This window comes from Urtica dioica, chromosome 8 (assembly GCF_054948205.1).
Source record: "Urtica dioica subsp. dioica isolate 48M chromosome 8, U.dioica_male_clone48M_v1_H2, whole genome shotgun sequence".
In the NCBI taxonomy this organism is placed as follows: Eukaryota; Viridiplantae; Streptophyta; class Magnoliopsida; order Rosales; family Urticaceae; genus Urtica; species Urtica dioica.
This window is the reverse complement of record NC_142763.1, coordinates 5355151-5373462: the sequence shown is the minus strand read 5'-3', so window position 1 is coordinate 5373462 and position 18312 is coordinate 5355151. Positions and strand designations below refer to the sequence as shown.

Genomic DNA, 18312 nt, shown 5'->3' with positions numbered 1-18312 from the left:
TTTCAACGGAACTAGAGCAGTTTTAATGGCCAGGTATGTAATTTCAGTGTATGTTCTAGTAAACCTTATGTTTAAGTTATTTTCAACTGAACTTAAGTTAATCGTTTGAATAACAGACAGAAACCAATACTATCATTGTTGGAGCGTCTCAGACTTTACCTTCTTCAACGATTTACTAAACAAAGAATAGCAGGTGAAAAATGGGACTGTGACTTAGGCCCACGAATTTACAAGATATTAGAAAAGAACAAAGAACTAAGTGCAGAGAACATACCCTACTGGGCTGGGGACTCTGGTTACCAAGTGACAAATATGTACGGTAAAATGTACGCTGTGAATCTGATGACACAGACTTGCTCTTGTAAAAGATGGGACCTATCAGGTAATACTCTGATACATTATCATTAAAATTTCCTTGAATTGTTATTGACGTTCTATCAACGTACCAGGTATTCCATGCTCTCATGCCATAAGTTGCATATGGCAAAAGCATGAGAATCCATTGAAATACGTGGCTGACTGCTATAAGAAGGAGACGTACACAAACATTTACGTCCACAAAATCAAACCAATCAATCCAATTGAGCAGTGGCCAAAGACTGGATTGGAACCCATGGCTATGCCTCCGGATAGAGCAAAGCCAGGTAGACCTAAGAAGCTAAGAAGACTACAACATGATGAGGTGGTTCCAAGGAATGGAACAAGAATGACAAGGAAGTATGTCCAGGTAAAATGCTCACAGTGCGGAGAGAAGGGACATAACATCAAAACATGCTTTAGAAGAAAACAACAAACCGAGGTAATACTGGTCTTCATTATTCTTAAACGTTGTTAACTTGGTTGAGAATTCATATATTAATGCCTGTTGTTGTGATTCAGAGAGAGAATAGATCAAATCCACAGCGACGTTCTTCATCAACACAACAAGCCACTGACCATGATGCACCGGCAGCAACACAGTGTCAGTCGCAGTCTCAGCCAGTTCCAGCGTCACAACCATCTCAGATTAGGGTACGTTCATAACATCACTATATTCAGTCTTTAGATTATTATGGTGGTCTGTAACCCTATCTATTTCAATTGCAGACAAGCCCAAGATTCAGGACTCATAACACCAGAAATCTCCGTCCTATGCGTCGTCGAGAATTATTCCGAGAGTGATCGAAATGGGTTGATCAAGGACAAAGATAATTCAGCCTGTCTGTTGTCCCTTGTTTTGTTAATCTTTTGTGTAAATGTAATCTGTATTAGGGGTTTATAAACCTACAAACATGTCACGTGTAAAAAGCTTGTAAAGCTTGTTTTGGTCTATCTACAACAAGTTAAAAGGCTGTGTCACAAACTTAAGTTGTTTTGTGAATGCAGATTATGCAACTATTTATAATTCATGCAACTGAGACATTATACTGATTCTTTCAACTTCTTTATAGTATAAATAGGCAAATACTTCAAATATGCAAATACTAGTACAATGTCGGTATATATAGCCAGTTATTTGAAGACTCTTCTTATTTGAAATACAACACAACAAGAAAAACAACCAAAACAATAACTAGCATTTTAATCTTCTTCAATTCAGAAACAATAAGCTTCTTCAGTTCAATTCCCTCACTAACGTCCTCTTTGACGTCCATAGCTCGTTCTTCGTCTTCAAGTTCTTCATCAACAATACTCGACATTCTTGATTCGTACCACTTCATTTTCTTCAGCAACATCGGAATGTCTTGAGCGGCTGTTGGGCACTTAGGCGGGTCCAGCCACATAAAGAAATCACATCCCGGTGACTCCTTACTCTGACCCAATCAACAACAATACAGAAATCACCAAAAAAAATAAAAGCTTAACAAAACAAATACATAAAATCATCAGAAGCCATATTTTACAGTACAACTACTCGATTAATTTGAAAAGAATCACCTTATACGCTCGACATGATTGAAATCGCCTTCCAGGGTTATCTAAGGTCCACGCAGTTCTCTCGACGACGCTCAAACCGCAGGTACAAGTCGGAACTCGTCGACGTTCTGCTCCATTGTCGCTTCTTGTCAATCGCGACTTCTGTCCACTTGACGAACTAGAGAAACTCGAATCCATAGCAAGATAGGATTGAGAAGAAGAACCCTAGATCGATTAGAACAACAAATTGAGAAGAAGACCTTGGTTTTAGATTTGGGATTTATGTCGATTACTTAGCTAGGGCTTACAAATTTGGGATTTCGTAAACTCAATTTATAATCGACGAATATAAATTGAATAAGGAATAGATCCAATAACGTTAAGGGTAATAACGTTATTTACTATTTTTTACGTTACCACGTGCAATACATGTGCACCACTAACAGAAATCGTGACTCCTAAGTTGACAGAAGGATATCAAATGCCCAAAGCCCGAGTCTAGACGGGAAATTTGCAGAAATAAAAGTATAGCGACTACATTTCATCATGTGCCAAAGTACCAGGGGCAGATAGATAATTTATTCTATTTTATTATTAAATAATGAATAAGTGGTATAATTGGAAGATATGAAATAAATACAAGGGTATGGAAATAAAAAGAGAAAGTTGAATATAAAATTTATATTTCAATTTTGGTGTAGATAAGAGTTGAAGACTTCGTACTCTCCGAACGAAACTCGCTCTGATCTTTCTTCTCTGTGTCTGTTTCCAAAGCTACGATCTCATCTCTATAGCCATGGAAATCTCGCTCGGATCTCGAACCGCCACAATTTCTTGCGTCTTCGGTTTTTCTTCCTCCGATACTCGGTCCTTCGAGCGCCGGAGATCTCTGATATCGCCGCCGAAGGCTGTGGCTCCCCGCGCAAAGTGCTCTCTCCAGCCACGCCCAGAGGCGAAACGTTTCGCGGTGGACGTTGGCGAGAGGAAAAAAACGGCATCGATCGAGGAGCCGAAGGTGGCTACGAGGTCGATGAGTGGGATTTGCGATGAGATAGAGAAGCTTGTTTCGGGGAAGAGATACGAAGAAGCACTCGAGCTTTTCGGGGTTTTGGAGATCGCTGGCTGTAATGGAATCCGGACCAGTACTCTCGATTCACTGGTATGGGCTTGCATCGAATTGAACTCCGTTAGAGGAGTGAAAAATCTCTCTGAATTCGTTTCCAGGACTGGCCTTGAATTGGATTTGCACATGAGGAAGAGGTTTCTTTATATGCACGTGAGGTGCGGGATGATGAAAGACGCACGCAAACTGTTCGACGAATTGCCCGAGAGGGACTTGGTCTCATCCACCATGATGATCGCGGGCCTCGTGGATTCGAGGCACTTTGCCGAGGCGATCAGTCTGTTCGTCGTGATCCACGAGAAATTCTCCGAGATCGGAGACCACACATTCACCCCCGTGATCCGAGCCTACTCGGGCCTCGGAATCGTGACGATCGGACGGCAGATTCACTCCTGCGCGGTCAAGTCCAACGTGGTGGCCAGCGCCTTCGTGGCCTGCGCTCTGATCAACATGTACAGCAAGTGCAACTCCATTAAAGAAGCTCGGCTCGTGTTCTCCAGGCTGGCGGAGAAGACAACGGTGGCTTGGACCTCGATCATCGCAGCGAACGCGCTCCACGGACACACTGAGGAAGCCCTGAGTTCGTACTACGAGATGAGAGACTCGGGCGTTAAAGCCGACCATTTCACGTTCTCCATAGTCATCAAGATCTGCGCGAGGCTCGCCTCGCTGGCGCACGCCAAGCAAGTCCACGCCGACCTCGTGAGCCACGGCTACGGATTCAACGTCGTCGTCAACACCGCGCTCATCGACTTCTATGGAAAGTGGGGCAGCGCCAAGGACGCCCGCAACGTGTTCGACAAAATGCCGTTCAAGAACGTGATCACGTGGAACGCGATGATCGCCGCGTACGGCAACCACGGGCTCGGGAGCGAGGCCATCGAGCTCTTCGAGAGGATGACGAGGGAGAACAACCGGAAGATCATCCCCGACCACGTCACGTTCCTCGCGGTCCTCTCGGCTTGTTCCTACTCGGGCCTCTCCGATCAAGGCTGGGCGATCTTCGAGTCGATGAGCAGAGACCACAAGGTCAAGCCTCGGGCGATGCACTACGCGTGCATGATCAAGCTGCTCGGGAGAGAAGGCTGCTTGGAAGAAGCCCACGAGATGATACTGAAAGCCCCGTTCGAGCCCATGATCAACATGTGGGAAGCGCTTCTCACCGCTTGCCGGGTCCACGGGGATTTGGAGCTCGGGAGAATCGCCGCCGAGAAGATTTACGGAATGGAGCCGGAATTGCTCAACGGCTATCTAGTCCTCTTGAACATATACAAGGCCACAGGAAAGGCAAACGAAGCTTCTTCCGTGCTTCGGACCCTGAAAAGGAAGGGTCTGGGGATTTTCCCGGCGTACACTTGGATAGAGATTAAGAAACGGGCTCACGTGTTTCGGTCTGGAGACAAGACCCATGCGGAAACCGAAAAAATCTACCGGAAACTCGAGGAACTGAAGGCCGAGATCACAGAGCTTGGGTACGTCCCCGAGGGAGACTCTGTGCTCGACGAACGCGAAGAACGGTCGTCGCATCAGAGCGAGAAACTCGCGATCTCGTTCGGGATCATTAGTACTTCCGACGGGATGCCGCTGCAGATCGTGCAGGGCCATCGGGTCAGCGGTGATTGCCACTCCGCGATCAAGTTGATCGCTTTGGTCGCCGGGAGAGAAATCGTTCTCAAGGACGCTAGTAGGTTTCACCATTTCAAAGATGGAGATTGTTCTTGTGGAGATTATTGGTAATTTCTTTCAACAATTATACTACACCTTGTTTCATTTTACTTCTATTCTTCAGTTAGTATCATAAAGATGGGAATTGCTCTTGTGGAGATTATTGGTGAGTTTCTTGTTTTCTTTTTCAAGTACACAACTTTAATGTTAAGATTGTCCATTTAATCATAGCTCAATAGTAAATAAAAATTGGCCTACTCTTGTTATTCAGTTGTGAGTAATTTTTATTTATTCTTTTATTGAGAGGTGATTTGAGACTTACATGTAATCATCCTCATCGGCTTCAACGTTGTTTACATCGTCTTTGCTGAGCACATTTCCTCTCTTTTCTTGCCTCGCTTTCCACTTTTCCACTCTGTCTTTCCATTCCTCATTGGACTCATTGCCATAACCTTCTCTCTCTCCCTCAAATTCCTTACCAGCAACTACACATTCCAATCACAGCAACGCAATTAATTGAATGTCTATATATATATTTCTGATATCGATTAGGAAATCCAATTACCACTTCCTCCAACAGAGAAAGCGTGAACATTGGGCTGCCATTGCTGATTACTGTTATTATTGTTATGGTTGTCTCCACCGTCCTGTAAAATAAATAATTATTTATAATTGCCCTGAAAATGTCTTCAAATAGATCTTCCGGAAAATAATATATATATATATATATATATATATATATATATATATATATATTTTACCGAGTCGTTGGCAAGAGTATTCTGATCTGAGTGATCAAGCTGAAGATGATTCTTAACTGGAAACTCGTCGTCAAAATCTTCTCCATCGAATTCGTCTTCATCATCCCAGCGACCCTGGGACAACCTGAACAGGATAATAATAACTTAGGCCACAAGTTTTCACGAAACTTTCTCAGCGCATAGATACAATGTACGTAGTATCGCTTGTAGTCGTAGCACGGCCGGCACACCGGAAACTTGCACACGTGGCACGCCGAGAACACTTCTCCGTTCTTGTTGCACCCGATCTCGTCCCCACACACACGGCAAGTGCTCTTCGACAATACGATAAAAATTAATTGTCCTACTAATAGACTAGTTTATAAATTTTACATTTGTTAAGAAGCCTCTGTATGTCTTGGGTGATTAATTTACTTTATCATATACCTATACATTATAGAATAAATTTAAATCTTACTTATATTTATCTTTATCATATTTAAAAAGAATATGTCGAACTCTGTAACAGATAACTATTATATTGCTATGAGATAATGAAGTGAATAATGTATTTGTAATTCTCATCGTAACAATGATTTCATTAAGATATTATAAGAATTGCTTGAAAATATATTCGGAATAATTTAAAAGACAAACTCGTTATACATTGCTTTTATATTGCACGTTGAATTTAAAATTTACAATACGAATAATCCAAACTATACAAAAGGATACTAAATAATGTATGATCATAACAAATTAGAAAAATAGTCCTTATGCACTAAGAATTAGGACTGTTTAAAAATATCGTGAATGTTTGTGACCCATTATTTCTGAAGCCCACAACGTGGGTTTGTATGTGTGAAACAATTATGACCCAAGTGTATTAATACCCATTACAACACGGACGTATATACATAGAGTGAGCTAACGCTCAGCGAGAATAACTATAACTCACAAAACATAAGCAATAAAATAAAATGCATGAACCGGTTATTAGTACTTTAAAATTAACCGTGACATGAGATACCCTATTGAAAGTCTATCGTATTTTAGTTCGGGGGTCCCCTAAAGTAGCCGTACCGATTTCAGTGTACACTTTGGAAACGAACCATGGGGCTGCGACCTCTCATAGAACACCCTGTCACATACATAAACATATGAGGAACTCTCAATGTGAGCCCGTAGTTCGGCTCGAGAAATTCCTCTAGCTACCTCCATAGTTCGAGGCGATACGACTCTCTTGCTTACTTAACTTATTAATCGTGTTTATTACGTTAAAAGCATGAGCGACATAAGATAAAAACATACATGATAACATAGCTAGAAAGATAAGACGTGTTATAGATATTCCAATACACAGCATAAGATAACATAAACTCACATATCGTCTTACCATATCATACCAAGCACATTCCGAACAAACACACAAAAAAAAAATTCACACAATACTTAAATACTTCATATCACATAATACTTAGTATATTTTTGAACTAATCCGTGTTGCAGTAAGATTATTCTCACCTTCATTTCTGAAATTACGACCGTTGGTCGAGAACGGCTCGGGAAAACTAGACGGGTCGGAAAAACTACGCGGCTCGGAACCTAATCGATGGAAAAAAAATTATTAAGCTACTGTTGAAGAAGTTCTAAAGACAACTCAGGTTCTGGAAATTTTCAAAAACGACTTTCAACGTGAAATTACCAAAATACCCTTGGCTATTAGGGTTTCGGTGAAAAACTAAAACTCTAAGAAAACTTCTTTAAAAATTCCAGTACGTATAAAACATAATTTTGATCACTTTTTGTAAAGGCACCACGTCCAAAATAAGTTTTTTTACTATTTATTAAAAATAAAGGAAGTGCTAAAATCTAACTTTTAAATTTTCGCCAAAACTGTCTGCGCACCGTTTTTAAAATAATCAGAACATATTCTGTATTTGATAAAAAAAAAAAAACAAATTCGATTAAATGTTTAGATAGAAGACATCTAAAACCTAACTTTTCCAAAAAGAATCAATGCAAAACCAAATTTGTTGAATCCACAGTAAACGTTTAAAGTTTGAAAATCGGGAATAGGTCTCAGGTCTGTGCACTAATTTGAAAATAATCGGATAATATTTTGTATTTTATAAAAATATTTATCGATTAAAGATTTAGATAGAAGACACTTAAATCTAACTTTTCCAAAAAGAATCGATGAAAAATAATTAGTTTTGAAGCCAGGGTAAGCGTATGAAAATCAGTGATTGATTAAATCCGAACCAGAAACCTTTTTTTTTTTTTTTTTTTAAAAAATTGTTGTTCATATAAATGTTAAAGAAAGCCTTAAATTTTCATATAAACCTAAGAGCTACACGAATTTACCTTGATTAGGGATGAAGAAAGAAAAAAAACACTTGTTAAAAGCTTTACACTCTAAACAAGATGGATCTAATTAGTATTTGGTGGGTAGGGTTTTTTTTTTTGTTTTGGAAAAGAAGAGAGGGATAGAGAGGAAAAGGGGAGAGAAGGCTGAGGGATAGAATGGCGTGAAAAGAAGAGAAAAGGAATTATGGGGTCTGGTGTATTTATAAGACTTTTGGCATAAAACCCTAGCAAAAGACTTAGTCAAGAATTACGGCGTCAACCAATTACTTTCCAATTAACAAACTCTACCTAATAAAAATAAAGTACATATATCATATATATAGATATTTTTTTAAAAATAAAAATTGTTGATATTTCTTCCCCATTATAATACGTAACCAATAAAATAATATATTATTATAAAGTATAAAGAGTATCCAACTTTTATATATATATATATATATATATATATATATATATAACATAAAAGTTAAAACATACGTCAGACTCATAATAACATTATATATACGGAAATATAACCATACATAATATATTATATTATATTATTATATATATGGTTATTAGATATATCATGCACTCCTGTTTTTTTTTTTTTAAAGAACTAAAACTAGCTAAAAAGAAATAACTTTTCTTATTGGGCTAAAAAAAACGAGATACCACACAGCCGTTTTGGCAGAGATGCAAAATATTTTTTCTCCTTGCGAGGACGGCGTTTGTAGGGAACTATATATTCATGACTAAGTTTTCAAAAGATGGTTTATATTTTTTAGGGTAATCTAGCAACGTAGCCAATTTCAAACATGGTTTTAAGGATGTAGTCAACGTTTGGTAAATTTTGTAATCTAGCCATTTACAGAAATAAACGGTTAGAAAATATCGAAAATAACCTTATGTAACATAAATCATAGAAACCAAATACTAGTCAACGTTTCAGCCAGCCGAAGTTTATCGTGCGTAAAATAAACGGAAATTAACTGAAATTAACAAAGCAGCGGAGATTAACAAAAAATTAGAAAGAAATAAACGCTCAATAACCAACTTTGCCAAATATAGAGTTTTTTTTTAATTCTAAATATATACACGTGTATTAACTTCGAAAATTCGTATTGAAAATTTGATCGGCTTGTGAATAACACCGTATTAAATGCGTATTAAAGGAAATGAAAGAAATATCAATTGATAACACCATCGACCTCTACCTGCACATATGTAAATTTACCATAATTAACATAAATTAACAAAGCAGCAGAGATTAACAAAAATGAAAGAAATATCAATTGATAACACCATCGACCTCTACCTGCACATATGTAAATTTATCATAATTAACAGAAATTAACAAAGCAGCAGAGATTAACAAAAAGGAAAGAAATATCAATTGATAACACCATCGACCTCTACATGCACATATGTAAATTTACCATAATTAAAAGAAATTAACAAAGCAGCAGAGATTAACAAAAAATTAGAAAGAAATAAGAAAACGCTCAATAACAAACTTTTCCAAATATAGATTTTTTTTTAATTCTAAATATATACATGTGTATTAACTTCGAAAATTTTGGTTGATCAAACGTGGGCTACAAGTTTTGTAAGCAAATTCTAGTAGAAGATATTATAGTAATTAACATCTTACATAATTAAGACACGTCATCATTTTTTGCTATAGTGAAAATTTGGACGAAACGTTGGTTATATTACAATTTCAACGTCGTTTCAGGTGGCTTAGTTTGACTAATTTTTCTATTTTTTAAGTGAGTTTGAGTTTCCTAAACTGTTTCCACCAATCTCTCAACGAGGCGGAGGTAGAAGAGGCGGTAAGGTAGGTATGGGTAAAGACGATGTGGTCAGTGGTGGAGCTAGAAATTGAAGTCAGGATAACAAATTTGAGAAAAAAAATATCTCTCTATTATCTCTCTCTACATAGGTCCTTATTTTATGCAATCTCGTATTTTCCAATTCCAATGTTAGATTTCTATAATGATATCATTATGGTATAATCAGTACTCTCTCTCTCTCTCTCTCTCTCTCTCTCTCTCTCTCTCTCTCTCTGCATGTCACATTCTGATCAAAATACTAAATCGCATTGCAAAATCTTCGGGGAAAAAAACGAAAAAGCAACACAGAACCCGTAGTTCAAAAGCCGTGATTCCAATTCGAAATCGGGATCTTACATGAATCCATGAGTCCCTGAGCGATGATTCGATCAATCTGCGAATTCACAGAAACAATGAGATTGATTAATTATAAAATATTAGCTTTTGAACCAAATAATGCATTCTTTTTCCCACATTTACATAATTGCCAGAATTACCGTTTTTAAGGAAAATATGATGACGTCAAAAAAGGGGAAAATATGATGTGTCCCATGAATTTTAATCAAAATGTAGATCCCTTGAATTTACACATACTTAATTATCTCTTTTTTTTTTTTTTTACAACTCTATAAATCCTTCTTTAAATTTTTGTTGACTTTTTACTAAAATAATTTTCAAATGAAAAATAACTCTCCTACACAATACACAGACATATCATCAACCATTATTTTCGAATTGGTCAAATTTTTTATTATTTTATTTTAGACTAAATTTGAAGAACACATGAAATGAATGGTAGATATTAAAGTGACAAAGCTGTTGACTTTTTTTTTTTAGAAGAACATTATTGACTAAGATTACATGATATATTATAACAGTGCAAGCGCAAGTGACAGTATTGACTAAGATCACATGATACATTATAGCAGTGTAAATTAGAAAATTCATCCGTGTATTTTTTTTAATATATATATATATATATATATATGTTTTTTAAAGATACATTCATATTGTATGATCATATTGTTAGTATTTACTTTCATATAGCTATTATACATTGAAAGATATATGTGGCATAATTAATCAATATTCTATTTATTTTACTATTTCTTTCTTTCAAAATTTGAAAAAATATTTATCTTCATAATTTGGGTTCATTTGTTTAGAAACAAACATATTTTGATTTCCAAAAGACGAAATCAATGAGTACTCGGTTTTTTTTAATACTTTTTTTTTTTTTACAAAAATGCGACTAAAAATTAATAAATAAAACAAATCAAATTAATGTGATTGAATAATTTGTTTTTAAACAAACGAGCAACATAAAATTCATGAAAAAACAGAAATTTCAAAACACAATACTACTTTACTGATCAACAAACCATCATATAATTTATATTTTATATATACATATACAATTTACCCTTAAAACTTCTTTTCAAATTTACCCCCTGACCATCATCAAATTTGCCCCCCCTTAAAACTTCTTTTCAAATTTACCCCCTGACTTCAATTCTGGCACCGTCACTGGTGAATACACTGGTGAATAGCGACACTTAGAAGAAGGTTCTTTAGACTCAACTTTAAATATTCTTAAGGATAATTGGATTGTCTTGAAAAATTTTATCTACACGTTTTTTAGGTGTGGTTTCTGAATTATGGGCAATTAAACGTAGCCCAATAACTCATCCTTCTTTTAAAAAAAACCAAAGTTTCATTTTTTTTTTAAAATAGTTTATCAGTCCGCAACAAATTAAATTAACTAAAAAATTTAATTTAATTTAATTTAATGCGGGCTTATGATTTTTTTTTAATAAAATGAAACTTGGACTAAAATCTAAAAAGGAGCTAGTGAAGTGACTAGTTGCAACAAATTCTTCAATAAGTAAATGGTAGATGGGTAAATAAAATATGCATTAACTTTAGAAAAAAAAATTACTATCTGTAGACTAAGTTTAAAATATTATCGATATAAATATTACTCAAATTACTAGGACGTCAATTCGTTAATTAAATCATTATCTGGATGATGACTTATTGATTTATATTTATTGCAGAAAAAATGATATCCATATTCGCCTAGTAAAACATATTTATTACAGACTTTTTTTTTTTTTTTTTTTTTTTTTTTTTTTTTTGCTTATTAGTGCATTTGGTTATATTCCTACAGTTTGACAAACATTGGCTAAAACCAAAAAATAAGGTTTGTTTTTTACCATATTTCTTCAACGCCCATAATTTATTAGTTTTATTATTTTTTTTACTTAGCGCTGTTCTTTATAAGGTCAATCTATTTATTTAACATGGTCAATAGTTTCTCATAAATACCACAAAACGCAAAGAAAGAAAAAAAATAAGTTGAACCATCAACTTGTTTAAAGCATCTCTTGATACAATGAAACAATACAAGGCATAGCTGTAATTCCCCTTTTTTTGGGATGCTATGAGAACTAAGTACTAATTCTTCAAGTCAATTATTGTTTAAGAAAAAAAATTGCCAAAAATGCTAGTTGATAAATTTTGCGACATGTGAATATGGCAACGTAGTAGATGCTTTATCAAACTCATTTGGTTGGTTGATGCCATCGCTTATTTATCATAATATGCCCATTCATTCAATGATATTTATTAATTGTTTGGATTTTGGAGTGTCAAGTAATCTTACTATAAGTATCGTAAAGAATTTATGCAAAATGCTCATCCTTTTAATATTCTAATTTAGAAATAACAAATGCATTTATTTATGCGCTATATATAAATCGTTAGAAATTTTCAAATAACCAACGTTTTGTTAATTTTTTTATAAATAGTCACGGAAATATATTTACGCTATCAAAATGATAAATAAAAAAAAAAACGCAGAGTAAATTTATAGTAATTATGTGCAAATAAAGTTGGTTACGTCAAAATTTACTACTTACGAAAAATTTACTAAACGTTGGTTAAAACGCAAACGTTTATGTAGTTTATATCGCTAAATATCTGTTTTTTAATTTTATTTTTAAAGAAAATAGCCTCGTTAAAATTTGCATTAGCAAATCCGATACAATTATAATCTTGGTAGAAGAAAGAATGTCCATGAATCTCATTAATTAAAAGTTTCCGCCTTAACAATCTTCCAAATACAATTATAATCTCAGGCCACCAAACTTTGTTGGAATCAACGAGCAAACAAACTTAACAAGATCATGGGTAGCTTCGTTAATAACACTAGAGCATGCAATCAGAAATTTAAACTTTGCGTACGTTGTTAAAAGCAATAAAAATGTTATTAAAAATCAACTCAAATTGATGAGTCATATTGTACCCATCATTGAAGTTTCTTGATGATCCCTTGACAACCAGACTCCAAATTAATCTACAACAAACCCATCTTATAGAATGAATCCAAATGAACATCTTGATCTTTTGGCGGCATATTAAGAGCCCATCTTTTTTACCAACCCATCTCATAGAATGAATCCAATAAATGGTACGAGTTTAAAATCAACTAGATACTTGGACTGAGAATGAGGGAAGGAGAGTATAAAATTTTGTCTCACAATAGTTTTGTTCCATGTGATCACGAGTGTAAAGTGATCAAATATCAGGGACTTGAACCATAAAAAGAATAAAATAAAGAATAGATCATTACAAAATTACACATAAACTTCAAGGATTTCGATTACAACTCATGCATTTTTGGGGATAATTAACATTTTCCTACATTTTATTTAGATTACTGAACGAATTTTGGGGATAATATCGTTACTAATGAATTTAATTCCACGATCTCTATATGTGTTTTTTTTTGTTTTTTTGTTTTAATCTTATCTTCTGTTTTTTATCAGAGCTTATTTAATTATGAGAAATTTCATAAACTAAACCACTACTATAAGGATTAATAAATAGTCATAATTTCCATATTTTTAAATAACTAGTCAATCTAAATTATTTAGGTTTTTTTTTTTTTTTTGGTCTTTCTATTATTTTTTGGTTTTTATTTTGATTTTAATATGGTTTAATAAGTTGACTTTCCTATTTTAAAGGATTTTAGGGTATTAATAAATGGTATGTTATTTCCCGTTTTAAAAATAATGAATACTCAGTTTTTTAATTCTATATTTATTAAATAATCATTTTGACATTTTTTATAGTGTTGAATTTCCTTATTTATAATTCTTTAAATTTTTAACGTTTTGCTATATTTAATTAAAAAAAAAAAAAACTACTGGTTTGTTTACTTACAAACAGTCATCTTTAGTTATTAAATTAATTATTTTTAATTTGATTTTAATTTTAAAATAAACATCTCAGATGAAAAAACGTATAAATGGAGTTCTTTTTTTATTTGTAAACCAAATAATAACTTTTATTTCCACAATTATCTCAATGAATGTGTATTAAATATTTTTATTATTTAAATTAACAGGCTGATTTCGAATTTAAAGCTTTTAATTAAATTTTTGTAATAGATGCATTGACGTTTGATTAAAATTACGCGGATCATTCATAAGTAGAACATTATGATAAAGAGTAAGTGATGCGAATCTAATATTGCTGATCATACGTACTGTTATGAGGCCGCGACACTGTCGTTGAAGACACCTTCAACGATCAAGACGAGCGAGATGCGCCGGAATATATCCCATTGGGACCCGAGATGAAAGACTCGGACCAAAGTCCCAACAACGACCACAACCCTGAAGAAGAAGACCTCGAGCCCCGCCAAGAGGTTAGCGATGAAGCCCCTGACCCGAGTATTCGTGACATTAGGCACATCGTCCTCACGGAGACAAGAGAGAATCGTGAACGTCACCAAAATCACGAGATGCATGAGGCTCGCCGAACGGCAGTTGATCCAAGGTCACGAAACCATCAAGCCACCTCGCGAAGCTTTCACTCATTCTCCGGGTCAAGAACAAGACATTCGCGTCAATCCGCTTTCGATCGCATAAGCCACAGAGAAGACATGGCAGATAGCACAGACGCTCGGAGATTCACGCCACCAAGACGCGTCCACGACCCAAGGCCCGTGCCCCGCCATGACGAGGACCTAAGACAACGACTAAATGCTCGGTGGGAGATTCCACGAAATCTCCCCCCTCCCGAACCAACAAATCTTCGAGCGGGAACGACACCAATCCCGGCCAACCCGACTCCACTACACATTGCACCTCTCGACCAAGCGTCAAATGAGAGAGGACGCACGACAAGAATTGACCCCACAACGACTCCCCTCGACAACACGGATATGATGACCCTCTTCCAAGAGTTGAGGGACGAAGTGCGAGTTCTACGAGCTGCTCAAACATTGACACCTGACATCCGCGGAATGATGGAGGACGTCACCTCACCTTTCACCGCGGAAATCCTGGCAGAGGAATTTGCGCGTGACTTTCGCCTCCCGATCATGTCAACCTATGACGGGAAAACCGATCCTCTTCCTCATATCCAGCATTACCAGATGTGGATGAAGGTGGGGAGACACTCGTCGGCAATCATGTGTCAGGCATTCTGCCTCACCCTGAGTGGCCCCGCCTATCAATGGTTTCTCAAACTGAGGCCTGAGGCCATCCAATCTTTTGAGGAGCTACAAAAAAGCTTCCTTGCTCGTTTCAGCGGCTCTAGAGAACGAAAGCTTGGAAAGAACCATCTCCGCACCATCAAGCAGAGAAGGAATGAGCCTCTGCGCGAATACCTCTCGCGATTTACTGAGGAATCAAACAAGGTCGATAGGTTTGAAGACAACGACGCTATTTCGGCGATCGTAGATGGACTCCAACTTGGAGGCTTCCTCGACTCTATGATCAAGAAGGAGCCGAAAACAATGACTGAACTCACTGCCCGAGCCGGAAAGTACATTACTCTTGAAGAGTTCGTTCATGGCCGGAGAGTTAATGACCACGGAAGCCGTAGAAGGGAAGAAGATGAATCTGAGGACCAACGAAGGAAGAAGGCGAGAACTGATGCCAATGGTCGCCCCCCGACTGACCCAAGGCGTGGCCTAGTACACAAATTCCAAGATCAGGCCAATTTCACTCCGCTAAACACGAGGCCTGAAAGAATCTTAGTACTAGCTCGTGAGAAATTCATATCCCCCGAACCTTTGAGGATGGAACCGGGTAAGAGAGACAGGACAAAGTATTGCGAGTTCCACAAGGATCACGGACACTTAACCTCCGAGTGCTTCCATCTGAAGAGGCAAATTGAGGCCCTCATCCAGCAAGGAGAACTGAAAGAGTTCGTCCTTGACATGATCAACAACGCCAGAGCCTCTACAAGCCAACAAACTGCGACCACCAATGGAGAAACACATGGCCGTAACAACCGAGCGCCGACTCCTCTCAACATCGTCAACTGAAGAGCCGCCTATCAAATTAGAGATCCGTGCCATATATGGATCCCATGACCTAGATCACCTATTTTGAAATTTGAATTCGCAACCCCCACTGGGAAATGTTTTTATTTTTCTTTATGTCTTTACTTTTGTAAACCCTTAAGAGGGCCTGACTTTTGTAATTCGCATCGCGAACGCCTCTTTTGCAATGGAATAATATTTTTCCGCTCACATTGTTGCTTTTGAATAATTTTCAAAACTTACGCATTCAGAGAAATAAAAGAGTTAAGAAATAATTAGCCTTACGAGGTCGCGTCTTACGAGACACAACCCCACGGGGTCATCCTTACGAGGTCACGTCCCACGGGACCCAATCCTACGGGATCAAGCCTTACGAGGCCACGTCCCACGGGACCCAATCCTACGGGATCAAGCCTTACGAGGCCACGTCCCACGGGACCCAATCCTACGGGATCAAGCCTTACGAGGCCACGTCCCACGGGACCCAATCCTACGGGATCAAGCCTTACGAGGCCACGTCCCACGGGACCCAATCCTACGGGATCAAGCCTTACGAGGCCACGTCAACCGAGACCCAATCCCATGGGATTAGCCTTAGAGGCCACGTCCCACGGGACTTAATCCTACGGGATCAACCCAACGGGGTTAGCCTTACGAGTTCACGTCCCACGAGACTCAATCCTACGGGATTAGTCTTATGGGTCATGTCTCACGGGACTTAAATTTTGCAAAGACACGTTCCATGAGACGTACCGCTACAATATACGTATCAAATTCATAAGACCAAACAGTCCAAAAATATCAACGATAAAGCTCTCGGGGAATTCAAATTAAATTTCTCGCACGACAAGTCGCTCAAGAAACTGGGGGGTTAATGTTATGCCGTTATTTTCACATGGTGCAAATAACACCCCGAGAGCAAAGAAGAAACGAAACATCAAGCCCATACACAAGGCCCAAGCCTACAAGCAAATTCACGCGCCAATCTCCGAGTCAACTCTCATGAAATGTCTTTCAAAAGACTCTCAAAGAATGTTTTCAAACTAGGCTCCTTGAGAAATCTTCAAGACAAAATCACGAGAATGACCACCCGGTCGGTCAAAAAAGAAGACCACCCGGTCATTTTTCACCCGGCCAAGACCACCCGGTCGTCTTCACTCGGCCAAGATCACCCGGTCGTCTTCACTCGGCCAAGATCACCCGGTCATCTTCACCCGGCCAAGACCACCCGGTCATCTTCACCCGGCCAAGACCACCCGATCATCTTCACCCGGTCAAGATCACCCGGTTGTCTTCACTCGGTCAAGATCACCCGGTCATCTTCACTCGGCCAAGATCACCCGGTCATCTCCACCACCAAATCAAGTAATACTCATCAAACCCCTTGGCTCCTATAAATACCCCACTCACTCACAACACAAAGTAAGTTTCTCTCAACTTGTCAAAACTCTACAAAAATCACACCACCTCTTTCTCTCTCTAGAAAACATAGAGACGAGTACAAATCGTTCACCAAGAACATAATACAACACGGCTAATGTTGAGCGTCGGAGCGCGCGCCGAGGGTAAACCCTCCGCGTCCCTCTAGATTCTCATTTTCTTGTAATTAGGTGAAGGTGCAAGGATTCGAAGACCCGGCGAAGAACACGAAGAACCTGGAAGATCCAAAGACCCGAATACTCGAAGATCCGAAGACCCGGACACTCGAAGATCCGAAGAACATGATGAACGCGAAGAACACGAACATGTGAAAAACACAGAGAACGTGAAAGAATCAAAGGGTTGAAGACTCAAATAAGTAAAGACTCAAGAACTCAACGAAGAACGCGAAGAACACGATGAACGCGGAAGATCCAAAGACCCGGAAACTCAAGAACCCGGAGACCCAAATATCCGAATAACACAAACACGACGAGAAGAGAAGAACTTCACCAAACTCAACCTACGTGCGGTCATAGGGTCCGGCCCTAGATCGAACCACGGACGGTTCTTAGTGCTAATCCAAAAACGTGATTAACACGTACAACACTAATACTATAACAAAGTTCATGAAAAATGAATGCATTGAATATTTTTTTATTAGATATGTATATTAATACCACATTATAGAAAGAGAGAGTTCAGTTAAATTAAATTTAGTGGTAATCTCACACATACATTGGCTAAGAGATCTTGAATTCAAATCTCTTGAACTAAAAAAAAACTGTATGTTCTTTTTTTAAGTGGAAAATTTATCATTTTTCAACTTAATGCTAATTTTGGCGAATAAAAGTATATTAATATGATGTTGTGCAAAATGAATAGCATTGAATATTCTCAAACGGAGTAGCTATAGTAAATTTCTTGTGCATATATTTGAAA

At 37.5% G+C, this 18312-nt stretch overlaps 1 pseudogene; it reads left to right on the top strand.

The window, feature by feature from the left end:
* Positions 1-2692: 2692 nt before the first annotated feature.
* LOC149387533 (pentatricopeptide repeat-containing protein At5g50390, chloroplastic pseudogene) lies at positions 2693-4794 on the top strand (annotated as a pseudogene).
* The last annotated feature ends 13518 nt before the right edge of the window (positions 4795-18312 follow it).